The sequence below is a fragment of the Penaeus chinensis genome, chromosome 3, assembly GCF_019202785.1.
Source record: "Penaeus chinensis breed Huanghai No. 1 chromosome 3, ASM1920278v2, whole genome shotgun sequence".
NCBI lineage: Eukaryota > Metazoa > Arthropoda > Malacostraca > Decapoda > Penaeidae > Penaeus > Penaeus chinensis.
Window position 1 is genome coordinate 7,127,842 of NC_061821.1, and position 17,762 is coordinate 7,145,603.

At 34.7% G+C, this 17,762-nt stretch overlaps 1 protein-coding gene across 2 annotated transcripts in view; it reads left to right on the forward strand.

Moving 5' to 3' along the window:
• The first annotated feature begins 17,719 nt into the window (after window positions 1-17,719).
• LOC125044230 (cartilage acidic protein 1-like) overlaps window positions 17,720-17,762 on the forward strand; it is a 14,572-nt gene continuing 14,529 nt past the window's right edge. For both annotated transcript variants that reach the window (XM_047640774.1, XM_047640784.1), the window contains exon 1: window positions 17,720-17,755. The gene's annotated coding sequence lies outside the window, so the exon portion shown is untranslated. The remainder of the gene's footprint in view (window positions 17,756-17,762) is intronic.

Here is a 17,762-nt window from a genome sequence, read left to right on the forward strand (position 1 = left end):
GGGAGAGAGACCTTACAAAAGACATGAGCCAAAAGTCCAAAATACTTGGTAAGATGAGAAAATAAAGAAAATAATGGAAGAGAGAAGAGATTTTTCAGTTAGAGATGGGCATCACATCCTCTACAAAATCTTTGTGTCTACGAAATGAAAAGACAAAAAATAAAAGAACAATAACTAATGCCAACAAGAACATTAATTAACAATATCAGTAATGATCATTACAGTGAAACGAATAATAACGAAAACGATGACATTTACTATTGTTAATACGAATAAAACTATAATATAAACACTTTACTTAATCCTTATTAATAACGATAATTTTCATAAAACATAAGGAAGGAGAATAATGTAATTTATTGCTGCTCATGGATATACAAGATTTTCCTGATGACTTTAGCTGTTCAGGATCTTCACGATCTCCCACTGGTTCTTACTCTCGCTTTTAGTCTTTCTCGTACTCTATCTATTTTCATATCTGTTTGACTCTTAAATAGGTGTAAGTATATTTTACATGTTTATTTATAAATGTTAACCTTTTAAATTACCTCATTACCTGTTTATGTTTACAAAGACATATGAGGATTTTGCAGCACAGACCAAACGATGAAAAAGGGGGAGACAAGAGGGTATTGTACGAAAGAGAGAGAAAAAACTGTGTAGAAGGGTGATAATAGGAAGCATTATGAGGGAAAGAGAGAGCACTGTGTGGTGAAGAGAGAATAAGGGGGGGGAGAGATTACAAAAAACGAGCCAAAAATCCAAAATACTTTGGGAAGATGAGAAAATAAAGAAAATAAAGGAAAAGAGAAGAGATTTTTCAGTTAGATGGGATCACATCCCCTCAAATCTTTGTGTTCAAATGAAAAGACAAAAAAAAAAAGAAAAATAATAAAGCAACAAGAACATTAATTAACAATATCCGTAATGTCAACGTGAAACAATAATAACGAAAACGATGACAATTTTCTATTGTTAATACGAAAAAATAAAAATAAAAATTTATTAATTTATTAAATTAAAATTTTAAAAAAATAAAAAGGGTAAAGGAATTTATTGTTTGGAATCAAGTTTTTGTGGACTTTTCCAACTTAGACTCCCCTTTTTCTATGAAATAAATACAATTCAAAACAAAGAAATTTCGGACGAACTTTTCTTAATGAGAAATTAGTGGTTTATTTATGCTAAGCGTTTGTTGCATCCTCATCTGATGGCATATTTGTCAAAAATATTTTGAAACAGATATGCCAATTTTATCAATTGCCACATTTAAAGCTATCTACTATGAGAGAGAGAGCGTGAGTGAGAGAGTGAGAGACAGTGCCATAATTTAAAGCTGCAGAATTGTACTGAACAAGCCACATGGTTAGACGCCAATGTGTGAGAGAGATACTAAAACAGACTGAAAGTGAAAGAGAGAGATAGGTGACTGGTGAGTAGGTGAGAGAGAGGGAGAGAGATAACAGGAGCAAAAAATAATGTCATTAAAACATTAATGGAAAAGTATTAATGCTACTGATACTACATAATGACTATAATCATAATGTCATTACGTGTGGCAACAATACTAGCGATAATATGAATCATAAGAACAGAAGCAGACTAACTGCCCTTTCTCTTTGTAATATCTAATTTTGTCTATGAAACTCATCAGGTGGACGTTGTGAATGAAGTGGAAAGTTAAATATAGTATATTTGACGTACAGCCAAAAGCTAAACAGCTATTATTTCAAAAGTTTTTCATACTCCGTTTGGACCTCTCCTGGATAATTTTCTCCCTGAAGCAGTTTTGTTGTAATTTATGTTTATTTATTTTTTGAAGACCATCTCATTATAAGAAAAATACAATTTATTTCGGAAAAGGTTCTCGCAAAACCACGTGACTTACAATCTTACTTATTATTACTTTGCATCTGCCATAAAATTCGTTATAATTACATAATTGTTATATCCCGATAATTATTATTATTTTTTTTTTGTCTAATTCTAGGCCCTTGTCCTGCTGTTACTGTTCATAGTACTTTAACGGCATGTCTTTAGTCTTTCCACTTGACATTACCTTTAACTTAAGAAATCTAAATTAATTTGCATAAAGGATCTATGATTACATTAGATGAATGAACTACTACGAAGCTGTTAACATACAACAGCTCTCAATGAATTAACTTTCTCTGGTGACTTCTCGTCGTCCCTGGGAAGTATATGACAAAACTTATCGATATCGATATAAAGGCGAATACAAGAAGACAGAGTTTCATAGTGTTGTTTATTTTTCGTTTCAGATATCAGTTTTCATTTTTATTTTTTGTTTTATCTTTAGAATTAATATACTAATTAGTCACGAAAATAAGATAATAGAATAAAAATTTTTTTAATATATTTAGTTATGCGATTAATAACTTGCGAGATACTAGTTTTTTATGCAATTACCATTCTAAACTGTGTATCTCATTAGTGTGCATGTGCGTGTGCGCGTGCGTTACTTTCACAAAGATATAGAACTAGAATAAAGACCAAATGGAGATGATAGGAGGAAATTGAATGATGTATGTGAAGGATAATGCTAGTGATACCAATGATAATGGTGATAATTGCAAAATTTATATTATATGTAAAATAGATAAACATATAGATAGACAGATTGTATGATTGACTGACATAGATATTCTTGATTACATATACATTAATGACTTAAAATCTCTATACAATAAAATTAATAGCGTGTAAATTCCGAAATACGAAAAGTCATGATTTTTTACACTTTCTATCTAAGAAGGAAAATTAAAGCATTATATCGACTTCAATAAACTAATACAAGTTGCTACCTTGAAAATCGTAATTATCATTAATGACTGTCTATGTTTTATCTCTCTTTATAATTTTTTTTTCTTTTTTTGAGCAATTTATAAACCTGTGCACTGAACTTTAAATGGAGATCCCGATATCAAGAAATCATTACGTGAAGAAAATATAATGGGAGCTGTATTTATAAGTTAATAATGATTTTTCTCCTTTATGTGAAGTCTTTTCTTGTCTCATTTTCAGTTAATCTAGATTGTGCATTGTGGATGTTTCTATCATGTATGTATATGTATACATACATACATATATATATATTTGAATATACATATGTATATATTCACGCATACACACACACACACACACACACACACACACACACACACACACACACACACACACACACACATATATATATATATATATATATATATATATATATATATATATATATATATATATATATATATATGCATGTATACATGTACAATCAGGCAAGGGTGACACTGGCATATAACCTCTGAATAGTGAATTGAGAGAGGCCTATGTCCTGCAGTGAAATGAATGGCTGTTGAAAAAAAAAAAAAAAAAAAACGTACACACACACACACACACACAATGTATTTATACATATAGAGATAGATAGATAGATATACTTGTGTGTGTTGTTATCGATACTAATGTTATTGCTATATATCATCAATGTTATATCATCCTTCCTCTCTCTCTCTCTCTCTCTCTCTCTCTCTCTCTCTCTCTCTCTCTCTCTCTCTCTCTCTATATATATATATATATATATATATATATATATATATATATATATATATATGTGTGTGTGTGTGTGTATATGCATGTATGTATGTCTATATGTGATTGCATTTGTTTATTTATGACTACGTTTATAGGCTTACATGTTTTTATGAATTACATACGTCCTTTAAAATATGTGTTTATTATTATAAAAATAACACTGATGCCTCTCCTATTTGATTTTATCTAAAATTCAAAAATGTTTTTCTATATTAGTCATCAGTCGTGGTATATATTTAAATTAAATACGACAATACATTAACTAATTTCTTTTGATATTTGACAGTACTATATACAAATTTTATTAGTCCTCTATCCTCACTGTTATTTCTACGACTGCGATTGCTACAATTCATACATATTTCTCGTGTATATATATCTAATGTGTATACAGTTATACGTTTCGATGAATTTACACTGAAAAGAAAGAATAGAGAAAATAAAGTTACTCCACTATCTATGCCATTTACTTTAAATAAATACATTTAGAATGAGGTATTGTAAATTATATAGTTTATCGCGATAATTATCATTCCCATTTTCAGTCTAGTGTGCTTTAATGGCTATCATATAGCACATAGGTAAAAAGGACTGATGACTCGTATATTTTGATATTATAATTTAGCAGATAAATGTGATGAAATTGATAGTTGTCCGGAGATAAGACAAAAAAAAAAAAAAAAAAGGAGTACTTGTCTTTTATTATAAATTAAATCGAAAATACTGCAAAACAGCTACCGAGTCGGCCAACCAGAACCAGCAATTGAAGAACTACGGTTGTAATCATGTGGCCTGTTGCTGCCTTTCTGCATAGCTGCCGACCTGAGTCACCTCTGACCTCGAGAAGGGGACGTTATCTCCTTGGAGAACACTCGTGAACCGCCAAACACGAGCAAGTGTCAACAAACACCTGTTAACTTTTCCCGAAGCTAAAGAGGGTTTACTCTAGTCTCGATCCTGGATCCTTCTACGTGCGAGTCAGAGACGATACCGATACTGCCACCAAGATCAAAATATTTTGACAGAAATCGGGGTCTTTATACTTCCAACTCCGTTTCAGACACGATGCAGCTCAATATAGTATGTAAATTAGGTAGTTCTCTATTGCACATTTCAATGATAACTAAAGGGTCGTTATTCAAAGAAAGTGTATATTTAGTAATTGTCATTTCAATTTCATCTTATCGTCTGTTACTTTTCTGTTATTCGTTTGTTATTATTTTTATTCTTTTGTTATTCCTTGATTTTTTTTTTTTTTTTTGGGGGGGGGTATTTTTTGTTGCTGATCTTATGATTATAATAACGTTATTCGAACACCCATGGCAATAAGAGAGACAACATTTGTCGAACATAATTATGAGTTACAAAGAAGTAAATACAGTTTTGCTGCGATATGGTTAAGAAATGTTATAATCATCATGATAGTCATTCAAAAATTTACTGCTATACATTTGAGATCTGCACTCTTCATTTATCATAATTAACATACATTACGTAGAGTGAAGGAGGAATTGCATATAAATTTCGTCTCCAAATATCAATTAAACTACTGGAGACATACAGGGCTGGGTGGATCGCACCTTCCTCAGGCTTCGTGATCTGAACTCTACGTTATTTATGATCATGATAGTCATGTTATCTCACTTTTATTTCTGACATTGGAAAGAGCTCTTTATCCTAATAGCTAAGAAATAAAAAGTCACATCTAAAATCACATCTTTCATGTGTATTATTGTTTGAATTAGTCTACAGTAATCTATGTGCGACAGAATTTTTAAAGATATAAATCAATTTCTAAATCTAATAATATTCATTATATCTAAACAAAAATAAAAGGTAAGAGAAAGGAAAAGAAAAACGAACGAGGAAAGATATTGTAAAAGCAAGTACTCTACTAAACTTTCTACTTTTATTTATTTTATTTTATTCTACTTTTCCCCCTCTCCCTTCTACTCCAATTCAATTACCTTCGTTGCTTATCCACTTCATTCCCACCCGTATGTGTTCCATCCTCCCCCTCTCCCTCTCCCTCTCCCTCCCCCTGTTCTTCACCTTTCTCTCTCTCTCTGTCAGTCTTTATCTCGCAGATATCCTTCTTTCATAACATTCTCCAGTGATTTCTGACTTTTTAATCCATCTTTTCCCCCTCTATCTTCTTAATATCTTTGTTATTTGAAACAGCCGCAGGGAGCATGGCGATGGTTCATAATCGTAATTAATTTGATTGTAAAAGGCAGTGTTATCATAGCAATCATTTGTAAATTTGAGGAACTTTTGTTTGCTGTTACTGCCAATAGGAAAAATAAAATGACACATTCATGTTAAGGTAAACAAAAGAGAAATACAAAATATAAGCATAGGTTTGTTTCCCGGCACGATAATGATAGAACTAAAGTTATAATAATAATAATAATAATAATAATGATAATAATAATGATTAGATATTAAATAGCAAATCGTCAGTAACGATGAATATAATGCATCGCACATTATGTCTTATAGTATTTGTTTTTTTTATTATTAAGTCGTATTAATTAATTAATAGACAAATAAGTATTATCATTATGAAAAAATCGGTAACTGAATTATTTTACCAAGAGAGAAAAGTAAGCAAATATCCACAGAAATAATTAAATGATTAGAATTAGATACTTCCCGTAAATTCAGCGATTTCTTAAAAAAAACGACTCGATTCCTTGCCTAACTGAGTGGCCGGTTGCTGCCTTTCTGCTCAGCTGCCGACCTCTTTTACCACTCTTATAACATTATAGAACGTCGAAATGTTAAAAAGTATGTGTTTTTTTATGTAACTATGTGAACTTATGTTATTGTTTGGATGTCTCGACAGAGTTTATTTTATCGTGTATTGCAATCATACGAGTTATTATTTATTTTATACCAGTGATGAAAGAGATATTGCCGTTTTCAGGTTTGAATGAAATCTTTGTTTTCTTCGCAAGGAACCTCCAAGCTTGATATGGCTATAAGCATCACTAATTCCAAGTCAATCAATGTCAATACATATTTAGTGTTGTGTGAAGTTATGTTATAGCTCCATTTATGATTATAATCACCAATTTTACTTCCTCGCGATAAGTACAGAATCGCGCTTAGTCATAGGGAGAGGGGGAGTGGGGAGCATATGTAGGAGAAGGGGTGAGGCCTCGCCAAAAAGCTACGGCATGGTTGATAGGGAGAGCAGACCGTGAGCTAGCGGAATCAGCAGTTGTGTAGAAGGATGTGCTACGAGGACCAACAACAGTTCTAGAACTTTCTAGCTATCTAGAACATGGGGATTTACCTTGGTCAAATGATTGAAGGGGTGCGATCTCCATGGTAGATATTCATTAACTATGTAATTCTTCACGAAATATGTCGAGAAAAGTACGTCCATGGTGTCGCTCTATTGTTCGCCTCTTCCTCACTTCGCCCGTCCATTGATGGTCTTAGTATGTCGGTGAAGTCATTAGCTCGTGACTAGTAGGGAGTATTCCCTGGCACCTGTCTGTGGTCGTCCGTCATCTGGATATTGCCCGGAGCATCGTCAGAGTTTAGGAGGGCATCTTTCGATAAATGAGACTTTAGAACAAACTGACTTTTTGTTAAAGACGATAGCAATACCATAACGTTTTAACACTTACCATATATTTCCCAGGTCTGAAAAACTGCTATGTTCATAAACATATATTTCAATCACCCTTGTATTTGAAAAAAGGGCCTTTTTCTTTCCCCAAACGAATGCTTTTTACTTGTCATTTAGAAAATATTGCTTCTGTTCCGGCTTTTTCCCCTTTAGGACTGTGATTTTCAACCCTTTCTCTATAACTTACCTCCTCGGCTATATGTTGCTTGTTATATACCCCTTTACTGGCATGTAAAACAAGAATATCTAATAAAGCTCCATTTTTTTTTTTTTTTCCAAAGAATGTTTTGATTAGGAAAAGTAATATGTAGTTGTTGATAACTCGGTTTAAGAAAATATTAAAAAACGCATCAAACATTATCAGCTGGAAATATGCATGCTGTCTGCTAAGATCCATCGCATCGAGGGTGCCATGTATATTTTTTACTCCCTAGGGTAAAAATACCTTTGGTCAAAAATCCCTGCTTTAGACGAATCTGTCTTCGTATTTGCCCAATACACGTACAATCATAAAAGCTTTATAACATAACATGTAAGAACGACTAGTATAACATGTTAAAAGATGAGAGGAGCTCGCAAGCTTATGAATCGTCTTATATTTACGTAATGCGATCATTACCTATCTTAGTAAGGGCTAAAATGGATTTCCCTTTCTTGTTTTTTTTTCTTTTTTTTTCTTTTTTTGAGCATGCTATTGCAAGACGAGACTGCACCGCCACCGTCATTACCTCTGAGCAAGAAGAGATTGTTGTTATCATCGTCGTTATATGGAACTCGGGCGATATGATTTGTGTTTGTGTCTGTTTGTTTGTACTATATGTATATTTGAAGAAATTAATAAAGACATATTGAGTACAGCAACGAATTTTATAATCCTTTTGACTGCAATGAATTCTTAACATTGGGATGCTTTAACGATTTAAGGTAAATGACGTGTCAAGACATGCCGGATGGCTAAATGTAATTATCGGATCAATACCCATGATCCCTCTCAGATTAATATTTTTTATCCGTATCGCATCCGGAGAGCAGCTGAGGATATCTATTTTACCCTCTTTCGGTGCCTCGTGGGTGGGCACGCTGTGTCTTGGAATGTGGATCGGGGCAGTAGGAAGGAAAGGAAGGGTTCCCCTGTTCTCGGACTTTGCGCATGTCAGCAGCTGGATGCATGTTTGTTTGTTTGTGTGCTTCTTCGTCCTCTTATTCTTATTTCTATTATTGCCTTGGAGAGGAGGGGAAGGGGAGAGACACCCTTCAGGTGAGCGTGTTAGGCATCGTTAGAACATTTATAGATTATGATGAATTAGGAGGGGTGATCAGGGTCAATTATCGATTCAGTTACAAGTTCAAACATGATGAATATCGTGATGCGAGGGGTGAGAGGTGGGGTAGGGGGGTCATCTGCAGCATATCTTTGCGTATGTTAGAAGCTGGACGCATGTTTGTTTGTCTGCTTCTTCTTCTCCTCCTTTCATGGTTATTTGTTATTTATTATGGCAGTTTCATTCATTGGGAGGGGTGATCACTCGTCTGTAACAGGGTCAATTATCAATCCAGTTACAAGTTCAAACATGATGAATATCGTGATGCGAGGGGTGAGGGTATGGAAGAGGGGGTGCTGATTGGGTGGGGTATGAGGGGGTGGAGTCATCAGTGGCACAATATTTTAAAGAGGAGGTGAATGGAGGGGAAGGGGGAAGGCTTATCTGTAGCACATCATTAGTTAATGATTTCCAGTTCCAATCATTGATTATAACCACTTTAATTATACCTACTTTCTGTTATAATGCGTCATGTACGACCGTAAGGTGTGCATGCTAGCCACCATTAACTATGGTTAATGATCCCGGTTATTGATTACGTCATGGGTTACGTCATTGACTTCCGGTGGTCATTAACCTACTTTCACACTCATGTACTGTACGTGAGGTGAGTAGTTCCGTCCATCCTATGATAATCCCTATAATTATGCCTACTTTTTGTTATGATGCGCCATGTACGACCGTAAGGTGTGCGTGCTAGCCATCATTAATGATTCCGGTTATTGATTACGTCATGGCCGTTGGTTACGTCATCGATTACATCATGGTCATTGACCTACTTTCACAGTCATGTATGTATGCGGGGTGAGTAGTTCCGTCCATCCTATATCTACTAATGCATTGGTGATATGAGAAAAAAATGAAAGCATTGACGCATTAATGGTAATTTTGATACATTAACCTATTTTGACATCCTTTTTTTTTAACATGCTATTGCAGTTGTACTAGCACTACTTCTGACTGAACAGACCCTTTAAAAAAACGTACGCGATTGGGAAGATTCGAAAATGAAGAAAAGTATGGAAGAGAAAAACTCGATTCGCCAGTGACAGAAGGGAGTGTCACATCTAACACTTAATATTCTTTTATTTATTTACGAAAAGAACAATACCTAACGTCAAGAAGGGAAGATGATGTAATGCAGACACAAGAACAATAATAATATTAATAACATTATATATCAATATCAATAATTTTAGCAAAGTCTATAACAAAATAATAACAACTATAGACTTCATAAGAGTAGTCTCAATTGTGCTTATAGTAACAAGATGATAACGGAAATTATGGTGACAATAAAACAAGTATAAATAATAATCACGTATAACATGGTAACAGACATATATACATACATATATACATATATATACATATACATATATACACACATAATAGAGACGAAATTAGATATATTTTAAGTTTTTCTATTGTATACATAACTGTATACAATAATTATTTTATTGAAATTTTAGGTCATAAATGTATAAATAGCAAATAATACACTTATAGCACCCTCTCTCTCTCTCTCTTTATCTATTTATCTATCTATTTTCATAACTCAATAATCAAATCAAAAATCTGTTACTTTATACATTTGGTTATGACTTTTAGCATTTCACATTACTCCATTATCTGTTTAGGCTGAATTTTGTAATTGATTGCAGATTAAAAAAAAAAAAAAAAAAAAAAAAAAAAAAAAAAAAAAAAAGTTCTTTATGAAGACAGGAAGGCTGATGCAGCACAGAAATTATGAAATGAATAAAATTTAAAACAAAGAAAAATCCACTCAAAAATGGACGTACGTGTGATTCCACACTTGGCATGGGACAGTCTCGAACGCGGGTCTCGGGGAACCCAAAGCCACACCGTTAACCATTCCTCCATTCGGACGATCTTTTCCAATAATGTAATTGGTGGTATGTTTAAGCTACATACAATGTCATCTGCATGATGACCTTGTATGTGTCTGTTTCATATATATTTAATATAGATAAACGAATCCTATTAAGTGCCTCAATTTAAAACTAGAATTGGTCACACAGCAATGAGAGAGAGGGAGAGGGAGAGAGAGAGAGAGAGAGAGAAGAGAGAGAGAGAGAGAGAGAGAGAGAGAGAGAGAGAGAGAGAGAGAGAGAGAGAGAGAGAGAGAGAGAGAGAGAGCAATGTGTGAGAGTAATAGAGAAAAAAAAAAGTATGTAGATATATCTACATATATATATATATACATGTAAATGTATGTATATATATGTACATGTATATATACATATATGTGTGTATATATATGTACATGTATATATACATTATATGTATATGTATTATATACATACATATATATGTATATGTATATATACATATATATATATATATATATATATTAATGTATCTATGTATATATATGCAATATATATACAGTTATATATATATAAACATATAATTATATAAACACACATAGAATTAGTGAAAACCATGACACTTGTCTTTTTGACACCATACAAGTCTATAAAAGGCGAAATAAATTTTGACATTTTGACAGAGATTTAATAATATAGGACAGCGATATACAGCAACTAATGAATACGAACACTATAAACTCCATATGCTTTCCCCCCACACATAAACGTTATGAGAGACAGACAGGCAAAGGAAGAGGAAACAGAGAAAGATAGATATCTCTAGAGTGATATCTGTTTAGCCATGATAACAAGAAATTGATAGTGGAAATTACACTTTCTACTCATAAAAATAACGCTACAGTAATCTCTCTTTCCTTGTTTTAATGTGTCGATAAAATTTATTCTGACAAAAGATTAACTGGATATTAAAAAAAAAAAAATGTTTATCATGGAAGTTCTCATCTAGATTGCCTGATTTTACGTACTTGTTTATAAAGTTTAGCATTTCATATTACCCCATCACCTGTTGTATATTGAATTTCCTTTGTAATCCTATCAGCACAAACAAAATGAGGAAAGAAATACAGTTTAACCCATTGCCGCCGGAGAAAATTAATAAAAAATGGGGAAAATGCTGTGAAACAAGATTAATTGTGGGGTTTTCTACCATAATATCAACACGGTAGAATGTTTTCACCATTCATATATGTATATGTATATATATATATATATATATGTGTGTGTGTGTGTGTGTGTGTGTGTGTGTATTATGCATATATATACATATGTATATGCATATATATACATATATATGTATACATAGGTGTGTATATATATACATATATATACATATATATATCTATATAATGTGTGTGTGTTTATAGTGTTAACCCATTCGTGACGGGGAAAATGAACAAAAAATGGGGAAAATGCTGTGTTCATTTTTTATATTTTTGTGAAATGTTTCTACACATATATGACTCTGCCTTACCTGATTTCACCTTTCCTTGAATTGGCAGGGAAATGTATTTTTGACTAGGGCTATGACTATCGATGGTGTTGTTTTTATTATAAATATTATAATTACTATAATGTTATAAACATTAGTAATAGCAAAATAAGATAACGTAAAATATTTTCGTAAATTAAAGAAAAGGGTAAACGGGCGAGACAGGCCGTACTCGTAATTGGCTCATTGGTGATTTAGTACAAGTGCAGCCATCTATCTATAAAAACAATTAAACAAGTCAACTCAGTGGGCATGTCATGTACGCACATGCCATGCTCGTCAGGAATGGATTAAAACAGAAAATTTCACAAAAAAGGGTCTACAATCTCGAACGTGGCTCCTGTGGATCCCTTAACCATAGAGTCTATTTAGTGCCACAATTGAAAGCTGTAGAATTGTACCGAAGAAGCCACTTGGTCAAACCCCAATGACAGAGAGACAGGTGCAGGAAGGAAAGAAGTAATAAAGAGAAATAGGAATCACCACTTATAAAAGAGAGTCAGATCTACCGTAAAATAACTTTTTTTTTTCTGTTTACTAAATGAAAGGATTAGAATGAATAATAACTAATGCCAAGAAGGTATGCTATAACAGTGATAATCGAAACAACAATGGTATTGATAATGATATCACTAATGATGAATATAGTAAAATCAATGATAATATATATGATAATAATAATGAAAACGGTTATGAATATATAAGCAACAGCGTTAGTGTTAATAACGAGTGTCAATAATAATGTTTGATAGTAATAAAAAAGGATTTTAACAATGAAAATCTTAATAATGGTGATGACAATAAAAATAAACAACAATAATCATGATGATATGATGATGTATCTATGATAGTAACAAATAAACACTATGACATTTATTGTATTAAATTTTTTAGGCAAATATGTATGTAACAAGGAATACAAATTATCTATCTGTCTCTCTAACTATGTACTTACTATCTATCTGTCTATATAATTTAACACCCCTTTTCTCTCCCTCGTTTTCTATCTATATATCAATCTTTAGTAACAATCTATGTAACTCATAAATGTGTTTAAGGTACACACACACACACACACACACACACACACACACACACACACACACACACATATATATATATATAAAACACGGAATTTATTTTTATATATACATATAAACATATACACAACTCACTCTGTCGCTCTCCTGTTCAGCAATTGTTCATCTATATACAAGTACACTCGCTAAAAAAATAAATCTTTACTCATTCTGACCTAACACTATGTTACGACGACGAAAGTGATTAGAAAAACTGCTGTGAGCTCGATCTGATATTGGTATCCCTGCCAGGAACGTCATTGGGGGTAGGGCACAATCTTTATCTTTTATACTAATTACTATTTTATTGAGCCAGTTTTAGCTTAAAAATAGCCCTAGAATAACTCTTTTTCACTTCGCTTGGGTACATTTATAAAATGAAGTGCTTTGATATTTCGTGTTACCGCCACTAGCTTGGCGAACGCTGGCAGTATATATATATATATATATATATATATATATATATATATATATATATATATACATACACACACATATCATCATCATCATTTGGGAGCTAACGCCGGCAGGGGCGCATAGCCGCATCCACCCTTTGCTTCCACCTACGAGGGTCCCTCATGGCGAGCCGCCAGGCAGGGGCCCGGCCCATCTCTAGTTCCTCACGACAGGTTTGATCGATCTGCCCAAGCCCCGACCTTCTCGGTCGTCCCACAGGCCACCCAGGGTTGTCTCGGACAGAGACAACCTGATGGGCAGGATCATCCTGCGGGAGTCGTGCCAAGTGGCCATATAGCCTGAGTTGGTGATCACGGATTGTGCAAGTAACAGGTCCTATACCGGTCTCACGGTGCAGCCGTTGGTTGGACCCATGGTCCCGCCAACTGTACCCCATGATCCGGCGCAAGGATCTGTTACAAAAGGCATCAAGACGAGATTCCAGAGCACAAGATAGTGTCCAAGTTTCACTACCATAGAGTAAAACTGGCAGTATCAGGGCCTTGAAAATACAAATACTCTTGTCGAAGAGATTTCATGACCCCTGCTGCCAGGCCAATCCGTCTACTGACTTCCTGGTCTAACAGCCCAGAGTCGTGAACTGCACTACCGAGGTATATAAAACTCTCTGTGACTTCGATGTTTTCACCGCAAGCACGTACCGACTGCGCAGGGTCTCCTTGTAGGCCCCCAAAATCCTGGATCTTGGTCTTGGTCCAGGAGACCTCTAGCCCCAGGGGCTTCGCTTCATTGCTAAATGCATCAAGAGCCGCTACTAGGGTTTCCAGAGATTCAGATAGAATGACAACATCATCAACAAAGTCAAGGTCTGTAACCTTGATATTGCCCGGAGTTGTTCCACAGTGACTTTGGACAGTAGCTCTACCCAGTATCCAATCCATGCAAGTGCTGAAAAGTGTTGGTGCAAGAACACAGCCTTGCCTCACGCCTGAACTAACAGGGAAGAAGCTCGATCAGGCCCCACCACACTTTACAGCACTTTCAGTGCCTGTATACAGGTTTGCTATTATTCCAACAATCCTTGTAGGAATACCTCTTAGCCTCAGGATCTCCCAGAGTGATTCGCGATGCACCGTATCAAACGCCTTCTTGCGTTCGAACGTTTGGACGCAGCCCACGTCCGAACTCACGACGGCGCTGTACAATGACTCGAAGCGCCAGGATGCGGTCTATTGTGTACTTAACAGGAGTGAATCCAGATTGCAACGGCCTTTGGTGCCTCAGCAGGTGGTTTCTGATACGTCTCAGAAGAATGTATACGAGTACCTTGCCTGGTACACTGAGTAGTGTAATGCCTCGGTGATTGCTGCAGTCCCACCTATCCCCTTTCCCCTTCCAGAGAAGGATGACCACACCCCTCAGCAGGTCAGGGGGAATGTCAGATGGCAGACAGGACTGCATGCAAGCCCCTTGCCATAGGTTTTCCACCAGCCTTTAACATTTCAGCTGGAATGTCACAAACACCTGCTGCTTTACCACTCTTCAGCTTGGAGATCGCCCCCCTGACTTCACTCAGGGAGGGTGGATCCTCGCTGATGGGTGGGTCTTGCAGAGGAATCTCAACATTACCCGCATCCATGTTAACTGTTGGTGGATCAACCTGATACAACTGCTCAAAATATTTAGCCCAACGCACACGCACCCCATCAGGATATGAGATTAACTGGCCACTTGCTGAGCGGACTGCAGTCGTTTGTGAGGAGGGCTTGGAGTTCAGCTTTCTCAGGGCTTGGTAGGCAGGACGAAGGTCAATTACTAAGAAATGGCTTTCGACCTACTCTGCAAGATTACTGATAAACTGTTCCTTATCCCTTCTCAACAGTGACCTAGTCCTGCGCACCAGAGAACGGTGCAAGTTGCGATCCCCTGACAATCGAGCCGCACGACAAGCATCTGTGGCTTCCAGTATATATACATATACGTATATAAATATGTATATATATATATACACACACACACACACACACACACACACACACACACACACACACACACACACACACATATATATATATATATATATATATATATATATATTTATGTGTGTGTGTGTGTGTGTGTTTGTATGTGTGTATTTATACATACACACACTTGTATATACATGCATATGCACAGTTGCACACGCCCACGCAAAGCAAGAAGGGATGTGCGGTGCTTGGCTGCTTGGACCTCGTTGCTGATGTCGGTTGCTGGGAAACGGGACGGCGGGCACGCGAAGGGAAATGCCAAGGGGGTGGCTTTGGAGGTGGTGCTATGTGTGTGTGTGTGTGTTGGGGGGATGTTGTGTAACGGAAAAGCGGTGGTGGATTTTTCTCTATTTTCATGAGATTATTTTTCTTACATTGTGTATATATGGACGCAGACATACATACATGCATATACGTGCCCACACATGCACACACACACTCACACACACACACACACACACACACACACACACACACACACACACACACACACATGTCTATATATTATATATTTATTACAGATAAACAGATAGATAGATAGATATAGATATAGATACACAGAGGCACACATATATGATTAGATATATATATATATATGATATATATATATACATATATATATATATACACATTATATATACATAACATATATATACATACATATATATATATATATATATATATATATATATATATATATATATATAAATGAAAATTCCTTCTCATGTGAATTCGGTTCAGTCCATAGAAAGGACATGGAAAACCAAAATCCACTCAGGCAATTAAGTAGTAAATATTGTTATATAAACTGACATATTACGATAAAAAGTGCTGATTTCGAATATACTTTTGATGTTGATTACCTTAACCTCTCAAACTCGTAAGCTGAACTTGTCTTGATGTGAACAGTCCTTTCGAGGTGTTTATTTTTTTAACTGGACTATTATTCGTGGTAATTTTTATCTTGTATGCAACGTAGCCTTCAAACTGGATTTTTCTTTTAAAAATTGCAAACTTAGAATAACAAATAAACGAATATGATTCATGTACTAAGTAACTCTGAGATCAAAGTATTTTATCGTATAAGTTGTTTTTTAAGCAAAACAAGTTTGTCCTCATTAAGAGCCAATGACTTAGGAATCATACATAAGACTGTGACATCCTCCTTGGTGACGTAACGGCAATGAAGGGCAAGGAATACAAGACGTGACAACGAGAGTGAGGGTGACGCCAACAACTGTGTGTTTAATAAACATATAAACATACACACACACACACACACACACACACACACACACACACACACACACACACACACACACACACACACACATATATATATATATATATATATATATATATATATATATATATATATATATATATATATATATATATATATATATATCCATATTCTTGCCATCACCGATGCGGTGTTTGACGAACTACTTGGCGTCATGTTGACTTCATGTAGTTGGCTGAGTCTTTATAATGGGGTGGCTGACCCATGATCCTTCCCCAGGGGAGTACTTGTTTAGGTAATCTTATATATATATATATATACATATATATATATATATATATATATATATATATATATATGTGTGTGTGTGTGTGTGTGTGTGTGTGTGTGTGTGTGTGTGTGTGTGTGTGTGTGTATGTGTGTGTGTGTGTATGTGTGTATATACATATATAACATATATATGTATATATATACATATATATACATATATATGTATGTATATACATATATGCATATGTATATATACACTATATATAATACACATCTATTATATATATACATACACACACACACACACACACACACACACACACACACACACACACACACATATATATATATATATATATATATATATATATATATATATATATGTATATATATATATATATATATATATATATATGTGTGAGTGTGTGTGTGTGTGTGTGTGTGTGTGTGTGTGTGTGTGTGTGTGTGTGTGTGTGTGTGTGTGTGTGTGTGTGTATTGTATATATGATTATGTATGTACTGTATGCATATACATACACTTGTATGTATATGCATTCACATTTCTGTAAATATTTCGCTGCACTTCGCATCACACCAGCAACGATCGAGTCAGAGAAGAATACTCCGTAAATTGCTGAGAAGGGAAAGTGGGCGCAGGAAAAAAATACTCAACCGACTCAAATAGATCGATTCATTTATTTGTATGTAAACAATATGAAATCACTCTTGCAGAATTGTTGACAGTAATTA